Below are 16,382 nucleotides of genomic sequence, written 5' to 3' on the forward strand. Positions count from 1 at the left end.
CATCATCCTTGTTTCCCTCTTAGCTCCTCGTGGATAAAGAAGCATCCCTGTCTCCTGCCCACTGCTCGGTTCAGAATTAATATACCTCCATATATAATATGGTTTAACGTTACACACTCCCCCCCTATCGGGAGGCTTGGACGGTGCCCCTCACAGAGGGCTTTGTAGCGAGGAATGCAATGAAACATGCCCTTGGTTCAACTTCGCTGGTGGCAGGATTCGAACCGCCCTCACATCGACCTTCGCCGCGAGTAACGACGCCCTAACCCGCTCAGTCAGCGAGATTCCTCCACATATACCTGTAATTAATATACCTCCACATTCACTCCTCCACCACCGCCACATGCGATGGCAGATGTGTGAAACTCTCCATCCCTTCACCCTTTATACTCTCACTCAACCTGCCATCAAATTCTTTGTACAACTCATCACTTTACTCTTACCCGCAATCTCTCGTATCTTTCTTATTTTATATATATTTTTTTCGAATCCCATTCATCAACTGCTTTAGTCTTTCTTCAAACTTGGTCACAAGCACAGTGTCATCCACAAATAACAAATGATTTTCCTTCTGTAACCTTTCAGTCTAAACAGTTCCAAACCTCGCATAGAACTGTCGCGTTTACCATGTCCACAATGAACAACCAAGGCGACATTACGCATCCCTAACGTAGCCCCACACTCTCCCCAAACCATACTCTCCCAATTCTCGATCTTTACACTTGCTCCTCTACTCGTATAAACATCTTAACAATATTTACCAAATTTCCCCATATTCCATCTACTTATAACAAATCTTCCTTCAACCCTATCATACGTCTTCTCAAAACCTAGGAAAGCCCTCAAAGCGTCCTTCCCTTATTTGGTAAATCTTTCTCGCATCATTGTCTTACCACAGAGAAAATATACATTTCTACACCCATTTCTTCTCCTAATCCCAAACTACTCTTCCCCATCACTCTATTTAATCCCCTTTCAATCTTCTCAGTTAACACGGCCATACGCCTTACCGACAAAACTCAAGAGATTGATCCTTCTAAAACTATTACATTGATACTTTTCTCCCTTATCTTGTATAACAAAACATAAACAAACAAAACTAAATTATTTAATTTCTTTTTGATGAGATTCGTTTATTCCTCGATGTTAACTCCCCCTCCCCCCCTTCTGACGCTCAATATACAAAGACTATTATAGTATCAGCCTCCTCATTCTTGAAGAATGATCTCATCTCAATATGTTTTCGAAAACCCTTTTTGGCCTCATTGCATCCGGCGCCAAACTCAGAAACAAGATAAGATCGTAATATGATCAGAAACTTCATACCTGATGGAACGGTAGGCTCCTGTCGGGACCCCTTGAAATAGTCCCCCCCCCTTTTTTTTTCTACGGGAAGGCAGACTTGTTTACTAAAGAGTTGATATCAAGATAGGATTTGGGCACATGTACATGCACATATACACACACATACGCGCGCGCATACACACATACACACACACACACAAACACACACACACACACAAACACACACACACACACACACACACACACACACACACACACACACACACACACACACACACACACACACACACACACACACACATGGCGATCCGAGTTCGAGTCCCACCTAGGGATAAAGATTTCAGCATCGCTGTACTGTGACAAAGAGTTGTGTGTGTATGTGTTTGTGTGTGTGCGTGTGCGTGTGCAAGGTCACAGCATTATCCATAAATCGGGCTATATAAGAGCACTGAGCTCTTATCCGGAAGGGTAATAGCTATCGATCACGAGTCCAACACGTGGTTCAAGACCGTGGAGAATCGCATCCGCGCAAGCCTATGCTTACATGCATAAATATAAATGCAATTTTACACCGACAAGAATAATTGTTTTTTAACCCGACATGAATATATTTCCAAGCCCCCACCCTCTCATTTATATCTAATATAACATAATAGAATGTAATGAAACAGGTTCATTTTCTTGTGATACACAAATGCTCTAGGTTATCTCCCGCTCCAATATACCAGCTGGCCGGCTGGAGATGCAATGACCATCAGAGTGAGAGGGAAAGGAATTATGAATGAGTTGCTCATTGAACAAAAAACGTGTAGGGATGGATGGATGGAGGGAAGGAGGGGAGGATGGAAGTTGATGAAGAGGTAGTGAAGGAGAGAGGGAGGGGAGGGAGAGAAGGAGGTGAGGGAGGGAAAAGAGAGAAGGAGGTGAGGGAGAGAGGGAAGGAGGGAGGGGAAAGGGAGAGAAGAGATGGAAGGAGGGGAGGGGGGAGAAAGGGAGGGAGGGAGGAAGGTGACCGAAGGAAATGAGGAAAGGAAGGAAGAAGGGAAAGAGAAAGGAAGAGAGGGAGGGAAGAGGAGAGTTAGAGGTAAGAAATGAGAGAGAATTTGAGAGAAGCTTGGGAGATTGTCTGATGGTAAGAAAAGAGAGAGAAGAGAGAGAAAGTTTCCAGTTAGTTCTTTCTCACGTTTTTTTAAGTCTTCCGTACCGGGTGGTCCCTTTCCTTTTACGAGTATTGTTGTTGTCGTTCCCAAATTATTTCATTCACTTCCATGGCACTCCTTCGCTGGAAAAAAGGATAATGAAGACAGGATCTTGGAACTGAAATGTTTAGATTTGACGATGAGTACTGGAAAAACATTTTTTAGAATGACGGGTTTGAATAGGACCCCGAGAAGGGTGATCAAATGCCACTTTTCCTTTTCTTTCTCTCTTTTTTTACTTTCTGTTAGACGTATAACGGAGCTTATAGAATTATTTTGAGCCGCTCCAATGAAATAACAAAACAAGAAAAAGACGTTTCATTCCAAATAGATAATCTCACGTCCGAAGAGAACCTGGGAACAGGGGAGGACAAATCGCCCCCCTCCATCCAGTCAGGAGAAACTGTCCGGAGTGATTGAGGGAGACCGGCGTGGAGTGGACTGAGCCTGATTGGACGAGATGCCGATGAGGGTGCCAGCTTAAAAGACCAGCTGGATCTCAGCTGCGCACTGTGATTAAGTGCCAGATTGGAGGAATGTCCGGGGTGGGGTGATCCGAGCAGATCGGGAAATTGGAATCTGTCTACAAGGAGGTTCCAATCGTCCCCTCGTCGTCCTCCTATGAGTAGGAGTGGGGGATTGGTAGATTGGGTTGTACAGTAGGTACCAAGAGAATTGGAGAAACACAAGGTGGATTAGGATTAGCATTAGCATTAGGATTAGGATTAGAGAAGGATTGTAATGTATGAGCACAGTGATTATACTTACATACACACGAGCGCGCACAGACAGATATTCGCACACGCACGTACGCGCGCACACACGCACATACGCGCTCGCACATACGCGCACATACGTGCACACAACTCGTGGCGCAGTTGTTAGAGTTCCCGGCTGCAACTACGAAGGTCCGGGTTCGAATCCCACCCAGGGTTGAAATATTTTCAGTATCGCTGCGCTGTGGGGTGTTACTCCAATTCTCGTGGGTGGGGAGTTGTGTGTGTGTGTGCATATAAGGTCACAGCATTACCCATAGATCGGTCATATACGAGATCTGAGGTCTCTTACGGGAGGAAAATAGCTGTCTATCACGAGTCCAACATGTGACCCAAAGACCATGGTGAATCACACACACATACGCACACACACACACACACACACACACACACACACACACACACACACACACACACACACACACACACACACACACACACACACACACACACACACACACACACACACACACACACACACACAATCACACTTCAACAAGAGAATAACCTCCTAGCTAGTATAGTGGTGGCGCCTAATCATGGGGTCGGCAGATCGAGCCTCACCTAGGCCCGTGAACTTCAGCTGTTTACTGGGGAGGTTACTGTCGTGGATGGGGGGATTGAGGCTTGCCTCGGCTGACGGTCGGGGGCCCGACCTCGCTGCGGCGCAGAGGTTAGGAAAGGCTTTATTCACTCTGAGTAATGGTCCCCGACTACTGTTCGCCTCAGGACCTGAGGTGACTTGGGCATCACTGTGTGTGATACATCAGTTTCCTCCGGGTATCGTCACTGATGTGGCATCACACACACACACACACACACACACACACACACACACACACACACACACACACACACACACACACACACACACACACACACACACACACAGATAGACTTCAGTAACTACCATTCAACAAGCTTCGGACAAAACTCGCTGAAAAATCGGCATAAGTTTGTGAAGTTCCATGGAAAACCAGATAATCACTTGATCTATAAGTAACCTTCTAGTCCGACGTCCACGAAGATAGAAGCGCTGGTAAAATAATGAGTTCCCAGAATCCCTAGTGCAGCCATCAGTCTTGTACGACCATCAACTTCAGCTATCATGGTTCTGAAAGTCTGTGAATGTCCCATTCCAGGCTTTCGAATGTAATCCGTGACTACACATAGACTATGCAAATATTCATTTCTTTGACGTTAATTCTGTTAACATAAAATCACTTTGTCCGCAAGAGACCTACTGTGTACTTAAATACGTAAGGTGCTCAACAATAAAAGAAATATTTACATGATTTCAGTGTCTCACAGATTAGATAAAAATGTTCATAGTATTACAAAAGCACAAGGTCTTCCAGAGCAAAATCAGGATCTCAGATACTGTGGCAATGTTATCATGGTGACTGATGTAAAGGAAAAGACAAAACAATCTCCCCAGGTTTGTCCGAATATAGATTAGACATGGCGAAATATTATGAGAATAGTCTCGTCGCGTCTAACCGATTCTCATAATGTTTCGCCATGTTTAATCCACCTCCGAACAAACCTAGGAAGATGGCTTTCTCTTTCGTCGTACCTTGAGCTCCAGCAATTAAGAACAAGATGGTCTATAAAAAAGGAGTAATGATTGGCTCAACCAAAACAACACCAATTCATACAGAACCGAAAATCCTTTCCACAGAGCAGCGCAAGAGTATGATAGGTACACAGTTACACAAGATCCCTCAAAACCAGTCACCCCCTCACATCACATCATGTAAACACAGCCTACCATACGCAACACTAAAGGGGCTATCACACTGAGCTATATTTCCCCCAACCTCCGATTAATCGGCGGTACCTCCCACCTCCAGAACTTTTTTTCGCATTAAAATCCCTATGGCAAACCATTTTCTTTTCTTAACAAAAATACAGAGAATGTCATTTGATATGCTGGAAGAAAATTATTTTCCTTCAGGATATCAGATTCCTTCCCGAAAATTGCGGGCAGCAAGTTTGCTCCAACAGTCGAAGGAGAAACAGCCCCAGCAGTATTCTCAAATATCTGCGATAACCTATTCCCAGCACCCCACAACACATCCAAACAAAACTACATATACACATGGATCACTAAACAAACCTCTCCAAGAGAGACTAGAGTCGGATTGACACGCCTACGTTCAGGTCACCAGCCAGCGTTAAAAGAATATCAACACATAATCGGACTGGCAACAGGCACCAATTTCCCAAGACACAACTACCACGCGCGCACACGCACACACACACACACACACACACACACACACACACACACACACACACACACACACACACACACACACACACACACACACACACACACACGCACACGCACACACAAAATACCTCATTATCCTTCACTCCAAACAACACAAAATCTCCTCACTGAATGGTGTATGGGCAGAGCCGGTGACCGTGTCCGGTTACCTCCGGGCCGCGGTTCTGCTTCAGGACAGAACCGGGCCAACGGATTGATTGACCAGAGGAGGAGGAGGAGGAGGTGAGGAGTCTACGCCAGGAGGCACTGGGTAGCTGCGGCTGTTATGCGCTTTGGGAATCGGAGAGGAGTGTAGGACTCGAACCCTGAACTAAGCAAATGCGAGACCAGCATGCTTCGGATTACGCCACCAGGATTGATTGATCAGGGAATCTCCGGTCTATTCGGTGTAGTTGGCGAAGAGGAGAGACAGAACAGTCTGCGATGCGGCTGTGGAGGGTATTGATTGCTGTGTCCACTGAATGCCACGGCATCAGCTGCTTTAATCCAGATGGGTGATAACACCTCCGCTCCCGAGGGGCTGCTACAGAGAATAAGAAGTGAGGAGTCTACGCCAGGAGACGCTGAGTAGCTGTGGCCGAAGCTGTCACCTTTGCCCTCTTATGCACTGGACTGTCGGGCCAGGTGGAAATCGGAGAGGACGGAGAAGATGAGGACCCTACGCTAAGAGGCACGTTGCTGCGGCCGAAGCAGTCAACTTTTCCTTATTATGTGCTTTAAGGACTGTCGGTACAGGTCACTAACAGTCACTGTTGGGAATCCGGCAGGAGTGCGGGATTCGAACCCACAACTAAGCGAATGTGAGACCAGCACGTCTCCGATTACGCGACGAGTGCAGAAACCACGGAGACAGGATAAAACGAGGAATGCCATCACGAACTGGAAATGTAATTTGACAAGAATGAACTTCGAGGAGGAATTGATAGAGCTGAAATAGATTTTTTGTTTTATCATGCATGATTATTCTTTTTATTTCTTATCATATGGAACGCTTTTTCATTTGTTTTTTGTTTTATATTGGATATATATTCACATTAGGAATAATACCGAAAGTTATAAAAGATAAATCCGCTAAAATAGCTTTGTCGGTCAAATCCCTCTGTGTAATCAGATTGTGTTCTATAGAGCGACATTTATTTATTAATTTTTGTATATTCCATAATGATTAAATATATATAAGTTGTGCTACTGATGTGAAGAATTTCAGGACAAAATATCGTATTGTGATCTGTCTGCGTCGTATCAGATTTTTTTTCCCATATTTCTATTAGTCTATTCGCTTTGTAATGGGTCTTCCTTAGTTAACTAAGTTGTGGTCATAATTCTTTAGAAAGTCAATAGCTGTAGAAAAGTTAATGGAGGTAGATTTGTCCCTTTAAATACACAGAAGGTTTCTCTCGAGTAAATAAAATTGACTAGATGCTGCCAAAAGCAAACATATATACATATAAGAGCCATAAAGAGATTAAACTTTGCGTTTTATGTATCAGTTAACAGAGACTGGAAAAAGTATTTCTGGTCAATTAGCTTGCACATGAGCTTTATGAATGTTTTGTATTATATTTAGTTGATTTTTTTTTTCTAAAGTATGCGAAGAACATAATACTTCAAAGAGAATATCTGGCATAAGTTCTACTACCAGAACCTGTCAAGAAACATAATAATAAGTGGCTGAAATCAAACGAAGGTGTGGCCAGAGAGACCGCAAATGTATCCCTGAGATTAAATTGTCTGGCGATAGTAGGCATCCTTCGCGCGTTCTGTCTCACACGAGAAGTCTTGTGCCTTCGGCTTGGCTTTTTGTTCTGCGCTTGCTCTTTGGCATGAGAAAACTCGCCGCAGTAAAAAGAATGAGGTCGAGTCGCCTCCTAATGAATTAGAGCAGCATTCGTTTCATTTAGCCGTTTCCTTCTCATCTGCCATTTCCGTTGTATTGTCCTTCACCTTCCCCTCTGTCACTTAAGTAATCATATTTTCCTTTTTCACCAAGGTGGCAGGTATTAAGCGTCCACCTTTGATCTACTCCCCCCCCCCTTTTTCTTTATTTCAGGATCACGTACATCGTTTGAAATGTTTTGGTCACTTTAGAGAACGTGGTTTTTTGACTCCCTCTTGATAACAGTTCAAAGGTTTCGAGTGTAACTCTATTTTTGTCATAACGTTCTTGTTTATTGGTTTGTCTTTCTTGCTTTGCGTCCAGGAATTACTGCCCTGTCTTCCCCCAACTGTTCATTAAGAATTATGCGCTTATTATTCTGAAGGAATTCTCTCCTGTTTATTTCATTTATAAATATTAACACTGTTGTACATGAATGCATTTGTATATTGTGTATTTGGTGGGAGAAAGCCCCTGAGTGAGCTAGTGCGTGCATGTGCATACACACACACACACACACACACACACACACACACACACACACACACACACACACACACACACACACACACACACACACACACACACACACACACACACACACAGGGCCGAAATTATTTCGGTACAGCTGCGCTTCGGGTCGTTACTCTGACTCTCGTGGGCGGGGAGTTGGGTGTGTGTGTGTGTGCATTACCCATAGATCGGACCTACGAGCTCTGAGCTCTCTTCCAGGAGGGAAATAGCTGTCGATCATGAGTCCAACACGTGATCCAAAGACCAAGTGAATACACACACACACACACACACACACACACACACACACACACACACACACACACACACACACACACACACACACATATATATATATATATATATATATATGTGTGTGTGTGTGTGTGTGTGTCTGTGTGTATGCATGTTTATGTATGTGTGTAAGTGTTATACAACATGTTGGATCACGTATTAGACTTGTGGAAGTCTGATAGAAATGCTGAATTGCTAATCTTTTTTTTTTCCTACGGTAGTGGCAGGTATGATGAAAGAGGTGACTTGTAAACATCCTATTTCCAAACATGTAGAACTTTAGTGGTATAAAACCAATAAGATTTGATTCAGGATTTTATAGAAATTAGATGATACACTTGCTTATACATTTCAGGGCATTATATAGAAACTCTCGTACAAAAAATATAATTCATGAGATTTTTAGAATTCCAAAACTTCAAGGAGTGTTGCTTTCATTTCAAAGGAATTCCGGTTTAGGTTTGCAAGAGATTCGAAAATTTTGACTACAAGTTGCAGAGAGACCTGCAGTCAGTTGGAAAACTGAGAGAGAGAGAGAAAGAGAAAAGAGAGCTGGAATTCGAAAAAAGAGGTACGAAACACAGAGAGGAAAACAGTCAGCCAAACAAGGAGAGTAAAAGCGAAACAACACCGCAAGAAGAGTTCTGTTAGACATTTGGTGATGGCCGTGTCCCTTGCAATTTGAAAAATAGAAACAAATTCTTGCAAAGCTCGACTTATTCTTGGTGGAGGCGAGCGTGTCTGGTCACACAAAGTCCTCGTGAATAAGTTTTAGTACACAATGTTCCGCAGCTTAGAACTCGTGTCTTTACGTATATTCGACATTTATGAAGATGGAACCGGGGTCAGTAAATGCCTGCCCACTTTATAATACTCAAGGTCTCTTTGGATGCAGAGGCTGTATCCTGGTCTGGGCAAGAGCTTCGAGGTTTATTGTCACTACATAAGCATCATCACAGTGTTTAGCATCAGCAGAGTATACAAACCACATTAAATCAATTCAGAACAGTGTTGACATAAGCCGTTGGGGGTAGGGTGTGGGTGTGAGGCAGTTATTTCGGTTCTCGTGAATGAGACTTGTTCAGCGTTTCGAACGACGTTTTACTGTCTATTTATAAAGGGAGACTAGGCCTGGTAGAACCAATGGCTTGCCGGGAAAGGCCGGGAAAGCGACTGAAAGAGTGAAAAATGGCCAAAGGAAAGGGAGCCATGAATGAGGGTAGCTTGGGGTGGGATCCGTTTGATGTTCCGGGAAAGCTGGAAAGAGAGAAATGGAAATGGGAGAAGAGGTTTGGAGAGGAATGGATTGGAGAAAGAAAACCAGTTAAGGAATGTAGACAGCGGGATATTACATTTGCAGAGAAATTGACGATGGAGGGGGATGTTGATATCGGGACTGAATGAGTGGATAGGGAGAAAGGGTAAGAGAGAGTATGAAGGAGAATTCGTGTGTGGGTATGTGAAATGGAATTTAGTGAAGGGACAAAGGAGGTCATATAGAGTAGTAAAGAAATTATCAAAGGTGTAAAGAAATCAGTAGATACAGGAAAAGTATCGACAAGAAATCATCACCATGATAATGTTAGGGTACACACGCAGAAACACGCGTGCACACACATACACATGCACGCACAAACACACGCATGTGCATTCGCACATAAGCTTGCATACATTGTTATAATAGATTGTGTGTTATAATTGGCTGACGCGTAATTGGCTTTGCTGAGAGAGAGAACGCAGGTGTCTCAGCTCACCAAGTGTTAGAACAGTTTATCAAATATATAATATTATTCGATATCACTGTAATTTATCATCTTATATCAGCTCCTTTCAAATAAATTTTCTCATTCCAGCCAAGCGTTTAGGTTTGCAAACGTACATTAAGGGAAAACAATTCCTTATCAATTAATTTCTTTCATATCTATTAAGATATGTAATATCATGTCCAACAGATGCAACACTAGACTCGCCCAGACATTGTGTCAAATCTGCTGTATGGATTACTGATTGGGTATTGAGATGTATCTTGTATATATATATATATATATATATATATATATATATATATATATATATATATATATATATATAATACAGAAAAATCCCTTAAAACAACACGTGATCCACAAATTATGCTGGTAACCACTAAAGAAATCGGAAGAAAGCAATAATTCCCAAGCGTTTTCGTGTAATTCATATTTTGGTGGTTATCAGCAATATGTATATATATATATATATATATATATATATATGTATATGTATATATATATTTGTGTATATATATATGTATATATATGTATATATATGTATATATGTATGTATATATGTATATGTATATATATATGTATGTATGTATAATATATATATGTGTATATATATGTATATGTATGTATATATGTATGTATATATATATATATATATACATGTATATATACATATATACATGCATATATACATATATATATATATATATATATATATATGTATATATACATATGTATATATATATATATATATGTATATATATATATACATGTATATATACACACATATATATCATATATTTATATTTATATATATATTATATATATAAATATATATATATATAATATATATATATATATAATATATATATATATATATATATATACTATCCGATAATTTTTATGACAGTCGCATGTAGGATTCGAACCCACTGCTATCGGCCACCCATAAGATTACCTTCACAGAGCCTTAGCCCACTATACCAACAGTGTAGTGGGCTAAGACTCTGTGAAGGTAATCTTACGGGTGGCCGATAGCAGTGGGTTCGAATCCTGCATGCGACTGTCATAAAGTTATTGGATTGATGTCGCTGTTACTAGCGATTTTCTCTCATATATGTATATATATATATGTATACATATATATATATATATGTATATATGTACACACACACACACACACACATATGTATGTATATATATGTATATATATATATATATATATATATACTGTATATATATATATTGTATGTATATATATATATATATGTGTGTATATGTATATATATATACATATATATAATATATATATATATATATATATATATAAACAATATGTGTGTGTATGTGCGTGTGTGCGTGTGTGTACTCGTATTATATGTATATGTACATGTACTTGTATATGTATGTATGTATTGCTGAATGTATTTTATTGCACAAAATCAAGCATAGCTCAAAAGGAAGTACACAGTCAGTAACTCAAACACTGACTTCACAAAAACACGGAGGAACATCTGAGATCTACCCAGGACTACAAGTAACCACATCATATTATGTATCAAACCAAAAATGTACTCAATGTTCCAAACATGAAAGAGGTAATCTGCCTTATCACTAAACGCCGGCTGAAGTTCTCCGGCCATGTGTATTGCCTTACGGGTGATCACCCTGTTCATAGGGCACAGGTAACGTACTGTGGCTGTAGGCGGGGAGGGGAGATGGATAGGGGCTCTACCGTGGAGCTTGCCAGGTCTGGTGGGTAAGTGTGAGTGCAGCCATTTGCATTTATGTCGTTTGCTTATTCACTTTTATTTGGCAAAGATTTATTTGAAAAAAGTTCTCTTTGACAGGGTGAAGTACACGAGAGATAAACTAATAAATGAGAAAATAATGGAGACTGGAGGAACATATAGATTTTATTGTTCATCAGCATTAGTAGAGGCACTCTTAGATTCCATTCGAACTGACTTTAGTACTTCAAAGAAACACGACTCTCAAAATCGTATCGTTCAAACTCGTTTGGTGGCGGCACACTAGGCATTTCTCGCTAGCATGCTCCTTACTTTTGCTACTTCGTTTGAACTGAAACGACTTCGGTTACGATCTTTTGTGTTTCAATTTTTCAAACGGCAAATTACTTTTGCGTCATATAATGAGAAGCTGAAGGACGAGCTAAGAGAAGTCAAACCTAGAATACGAATGTTAGACACATTGTTGAGATGTTCTTACGGAAGTCTAGAATACTGTCAACGAAGTCGTTTCTGCTCAAAGCAAGTAGCAAAAGCAAGTAGCATGCTAGCCTAGTGTGCCACCACCTTCGTCATTTCCCATCACGTGGCATACTGAAATACATATCAACATTGTCAACTTACAACTGCAAACAGTTCCACATGCAAATATCATACACTTTAATGGACAAACAAAACATATATAAACGTCAGTGCAACTATCAGGCAAACGAATATTTGCATAATAAAATAAATGCACAGAAATTGGGGCTGAACAATGTCGGCCACGTAAACTGACCTGGTTTTATAAATTGTTGTTGCTAAATCTAAATAGAGAGAGAGAAAGAGAGAGAGAGAGAGAGAGAGAGAAAGGGAGAGAGAGAGAGAGAGAGAGAGAGAGAGAGAGAGAGAGAGAGAGAGAGAGAGAGAGAGAGAGAGAGAGAGAGAGAGAGAGAGAGAAAGGGAGAAAGAGAGAGGGGGGAAGTTGGATAAGATTAAAAAGAAACATGAAAAGGGAACGAAAAAAATGGAATGATGAAACAAAACTAAACAAAAAGACTATGAATTATGTGGACTTGGTGAAAGCAGTGGACAGGATTAAAAGTATTACAAATTATGTTACAGATTGCTTAGAAAGAACCTATGCTAATACATGACATTTGTAGGGCTAAAGTAACCTTTGGGATTGCAAATGAGCAAATTATTCTAGAGGAACTAGTAGGTTGCGAGGTATTTAGAAAATAATTAGATTAGATTATTAACTATCTTGGTAACAGAACGGGAAGAGTTTTGATATGGGTCGGGTGTTCTGAAGCGAAAAAAATATTGTTGTTTTTGTTTTTTGGTGTTGTTGTTGTTGTTATTTGTGTTGTTTTTGTTGTGTCGTTGTTGCTGTTGTTGCTGTTTTTGCTATTCGTGTTGTTATTGTTGTTTGTGTTGTTGTTTGTGTTGTTTTTTGTTGTTGTTGTGTTGTTGTTGTTGTTGATTTGATTTTCAGTTTCCCTTTGCGCAGAGGTGAAGCTGTATGACACCTGAGTGATTTGAGAAGCGAAATACTGAAATCAAAGTCGCTTCTAATCAAACTTGTCCACAACTTGTTCGTACTTACTCCAGTAAATCTCAAACTCAGTCATACTTCTTCTCCGATTGTCTTCCTTTAAGAGGTTATCACATTGGGCTTCCACAGGCTTTAGAGTGAAAACGACTTCGGTTACAATATTTTATTTTTCAAATCTCCAAACATCAAATTATCTTTCCGTCATATATAGCAAAGCTCAACAATGAACTAATATTGTAAACCGATACGATTGTTAGACATACTATTGAAATGTTCTTAGAGAAGTCTAGATTTCTGTAAGTGAAATCATATTCTAGTTGGAGGTAGGATGTAGGAGGAAAATAGCCCAGTATGATAACCCCTTTACAGTACTTCTCAATCTTCGTCTCGGTCGCCCTCTTCGTCTTCTACCCTCCACAGATCTCAGCATGACCGCGTCGCTATTTTAGAAGTATTTGATTCAAAACGCGCAGTTATGGAAAGGCCCCAGTGATTTGTGTGTATGTGTGTGTGTGTGTGTGTGTGTGTGTGTGTGTGTGTGTGTGTGTGTGTGTGTGCGTGTTGTTTATATGTGTGTGTATTAACTTGTGTTTTTACCTTTTTTTGTAAGAAAGAAGAGAACAACACTTGTGAGATCCCGTCTCCTACTCTCCAATTAATCACACCTAGCTTCAAATTCGTGTATGGATCCAATTTGTCCTTTGTCCTTATTTGGTAATTATCACTCTTATATTTGAATTCATGTTTTGTTTCAGCTTAGGCTATATCACCCTCTAAGCTACTCTTCACATGTTTTATACATGTAATCTTTCTTAATATGTTATCATTGCCTCCTGAACACTCCTATTCCTAATCAGAAGCTCTCTGTCAATGTAGTCTATCCCCTTTAGCGACCTAAATACAATAATCTTATCACCTTTCTCTTCGATGTGCTTGCGCGTGTGTTGTGTGTGTGTGTGTGTGTGTGTGTGTGTGTGTGTGTGTGTGTGTGTGTGTGTGTGTGTGTGTGTGTGTGTGTGTATGTGTGTATGTGTGTATATGTTTCCGTTTGCCCGTCTGTCTGTTTATGACATCCGTCCAGCCACGTGACTTGTCATCGTACTCGTTATGAGTAACTCCCGTTTCTAGATATTGGTAGCCCTTCACGATTACCACTAAACCTGTGGGACGATTACCGTCACGGTTATTCGACAAATTACCGTATTACCTGCGACAATAACAACTTTGCCCTTTGACATACCTGCACTGTTTCCAGTGTGATATTACGTTGTTACTCGATGAAATGTTGTCATATGTTTGTGCAGGGATGCGAACCATGCTCATGACATTGCATGACGATGTAACATCTTTCATTGTTATTGTGTTCACTTAATTCTATTAAGAAAAGGAAAAAATAAATAGTGCATCGAGAAATATATCAGATTCGTAATACTGAAAGAGGTATTTGAATAGCTTTGATAGAGATTGGGTTAGGTCAGTGCGTCTGCAATTCTATCTCAGATTGTTACAATATTATAGGCACATCAGTGGACTGATTTACCTATCCAATAAAAGACCTCTTTAGGCTATTGTAAGAGACTTGTTTCTTTAATTACATTCGTGGAATAGAATTTTTCATTCCCAGAGAAAACCAAACTAATTGTGTTTTTTAAAGGAATTCAATTGTTCTATTAGAGTAAATTTCCTTAAATCAATATGTCTTCGTCATCTCCGTGCAAGACGATCTCCAATTAAGACCACTTCAATATACTTCTATTTTTTTTTTTTTGGTGGGGGGTGGGGGGTAGGACTTGCATGACTTGATTTCTGAAGAAGAAGAAATAGTTTCTTTTTTCATAACCGGTTTCTTTTTTCTTTTTCTTTTCTTTTTCATAACCGACCTCCAGCAAGAAAGAAAATTAAACATCTTTCCATTAACATCGATGTTTGAATATTCTCGGCTTTCCTAAATGACTTCCAGCAGATAAAACACTGGGATCATGTATAATATCATCATATCATGTCATATAGTATCATATCATATCTTCTTGTCACTTTAATGACACCAATGGTTCTCAACAAGTAAGAGTTAGATCATGTATAGTATCATATAGTATATCATATCATACTATATCATGTTTTCTTGTTACCATAATGACACCAACTGTTCACAACGTGTGGCCCATGGACCAGATAGTGGGCCACAGAGCTTTATATAGTGGGCCATAAAACAAAAAACTAGTGACAGATAAGGTGGCTGCACTCTAGGCTAGCGTGCTACTTGGTTTCGCTACATCGTTTGAGTAGAAACGACTTCGTTTAGAAGTTCTAAACTTCCGTAAGAACATCTCAACAATGTATCTAACATTCGTATCGGTTTGAGTTCTCTTTGTTCGTCATTCAGCTTCTCACTATGTGACGCAAAAGTAATTTGCCATTTTGAAATCTGAAAAACAAAAGATTGTAACCGAAGTCGTTTCTACTCAGACGAGGTAGCAAAAGCAAGTAGCATGCTAGCGAGAATCGTCTAGTGTGCAGCCACACTTAGTGAATATTTAGTGATTAGATTTAAGATGATGAAGCACTCATCTCCAAGAGTCTGAGGAACAGAGAAACATAAGTTTGGGGGTTGGATTATGAGAAAACAGACTGAGGACTCGTGGAGGCAGACTCAAAACAAACTATACTCTCGACAAGTTGAAAACACATTTTGTTCCAATTTTGACCCTGCGCTTATGGCGTCATCCTTTAGTTGTGGGTTCGAATCCCGCACCACCTCATCGATTCCCAACAATTCCCAAAGCGCATATAGGTAACAGCGTCGCCGCAGCTACTCAGCGCCTCCCAGCGTAGGCTCCTCACCAATTACTAGATCCGGGGTAAAGTGAGGTGGCCTCCAATGTCAAGGTTTAGGGTATAAAATGGAGACAAAGAAGAGTAGGTCCTGTGAGATGCAAAAAGGTGATTAAACACACACAGACACACACACACACACACACACACACACACACACACACACACACACACACACACACACACACACACACACACACACACACACACACACACACACACACACACACACACACACAACAC

Source organism: Oratosquilla oratoria, chromosome 42, assembly GCF_046742065.1.
Source record: "Oratosquilla oratoria isolate Oo_2021 chromosome 42, ASM4674206v1, whole genome shotgun sequence".
NCBI lineage: Eukaryota > Metazoa > Arthropoda > Malacostraca > Stomatopoda > Squillidae > Oratosquilla > Oratosquilla oratoria.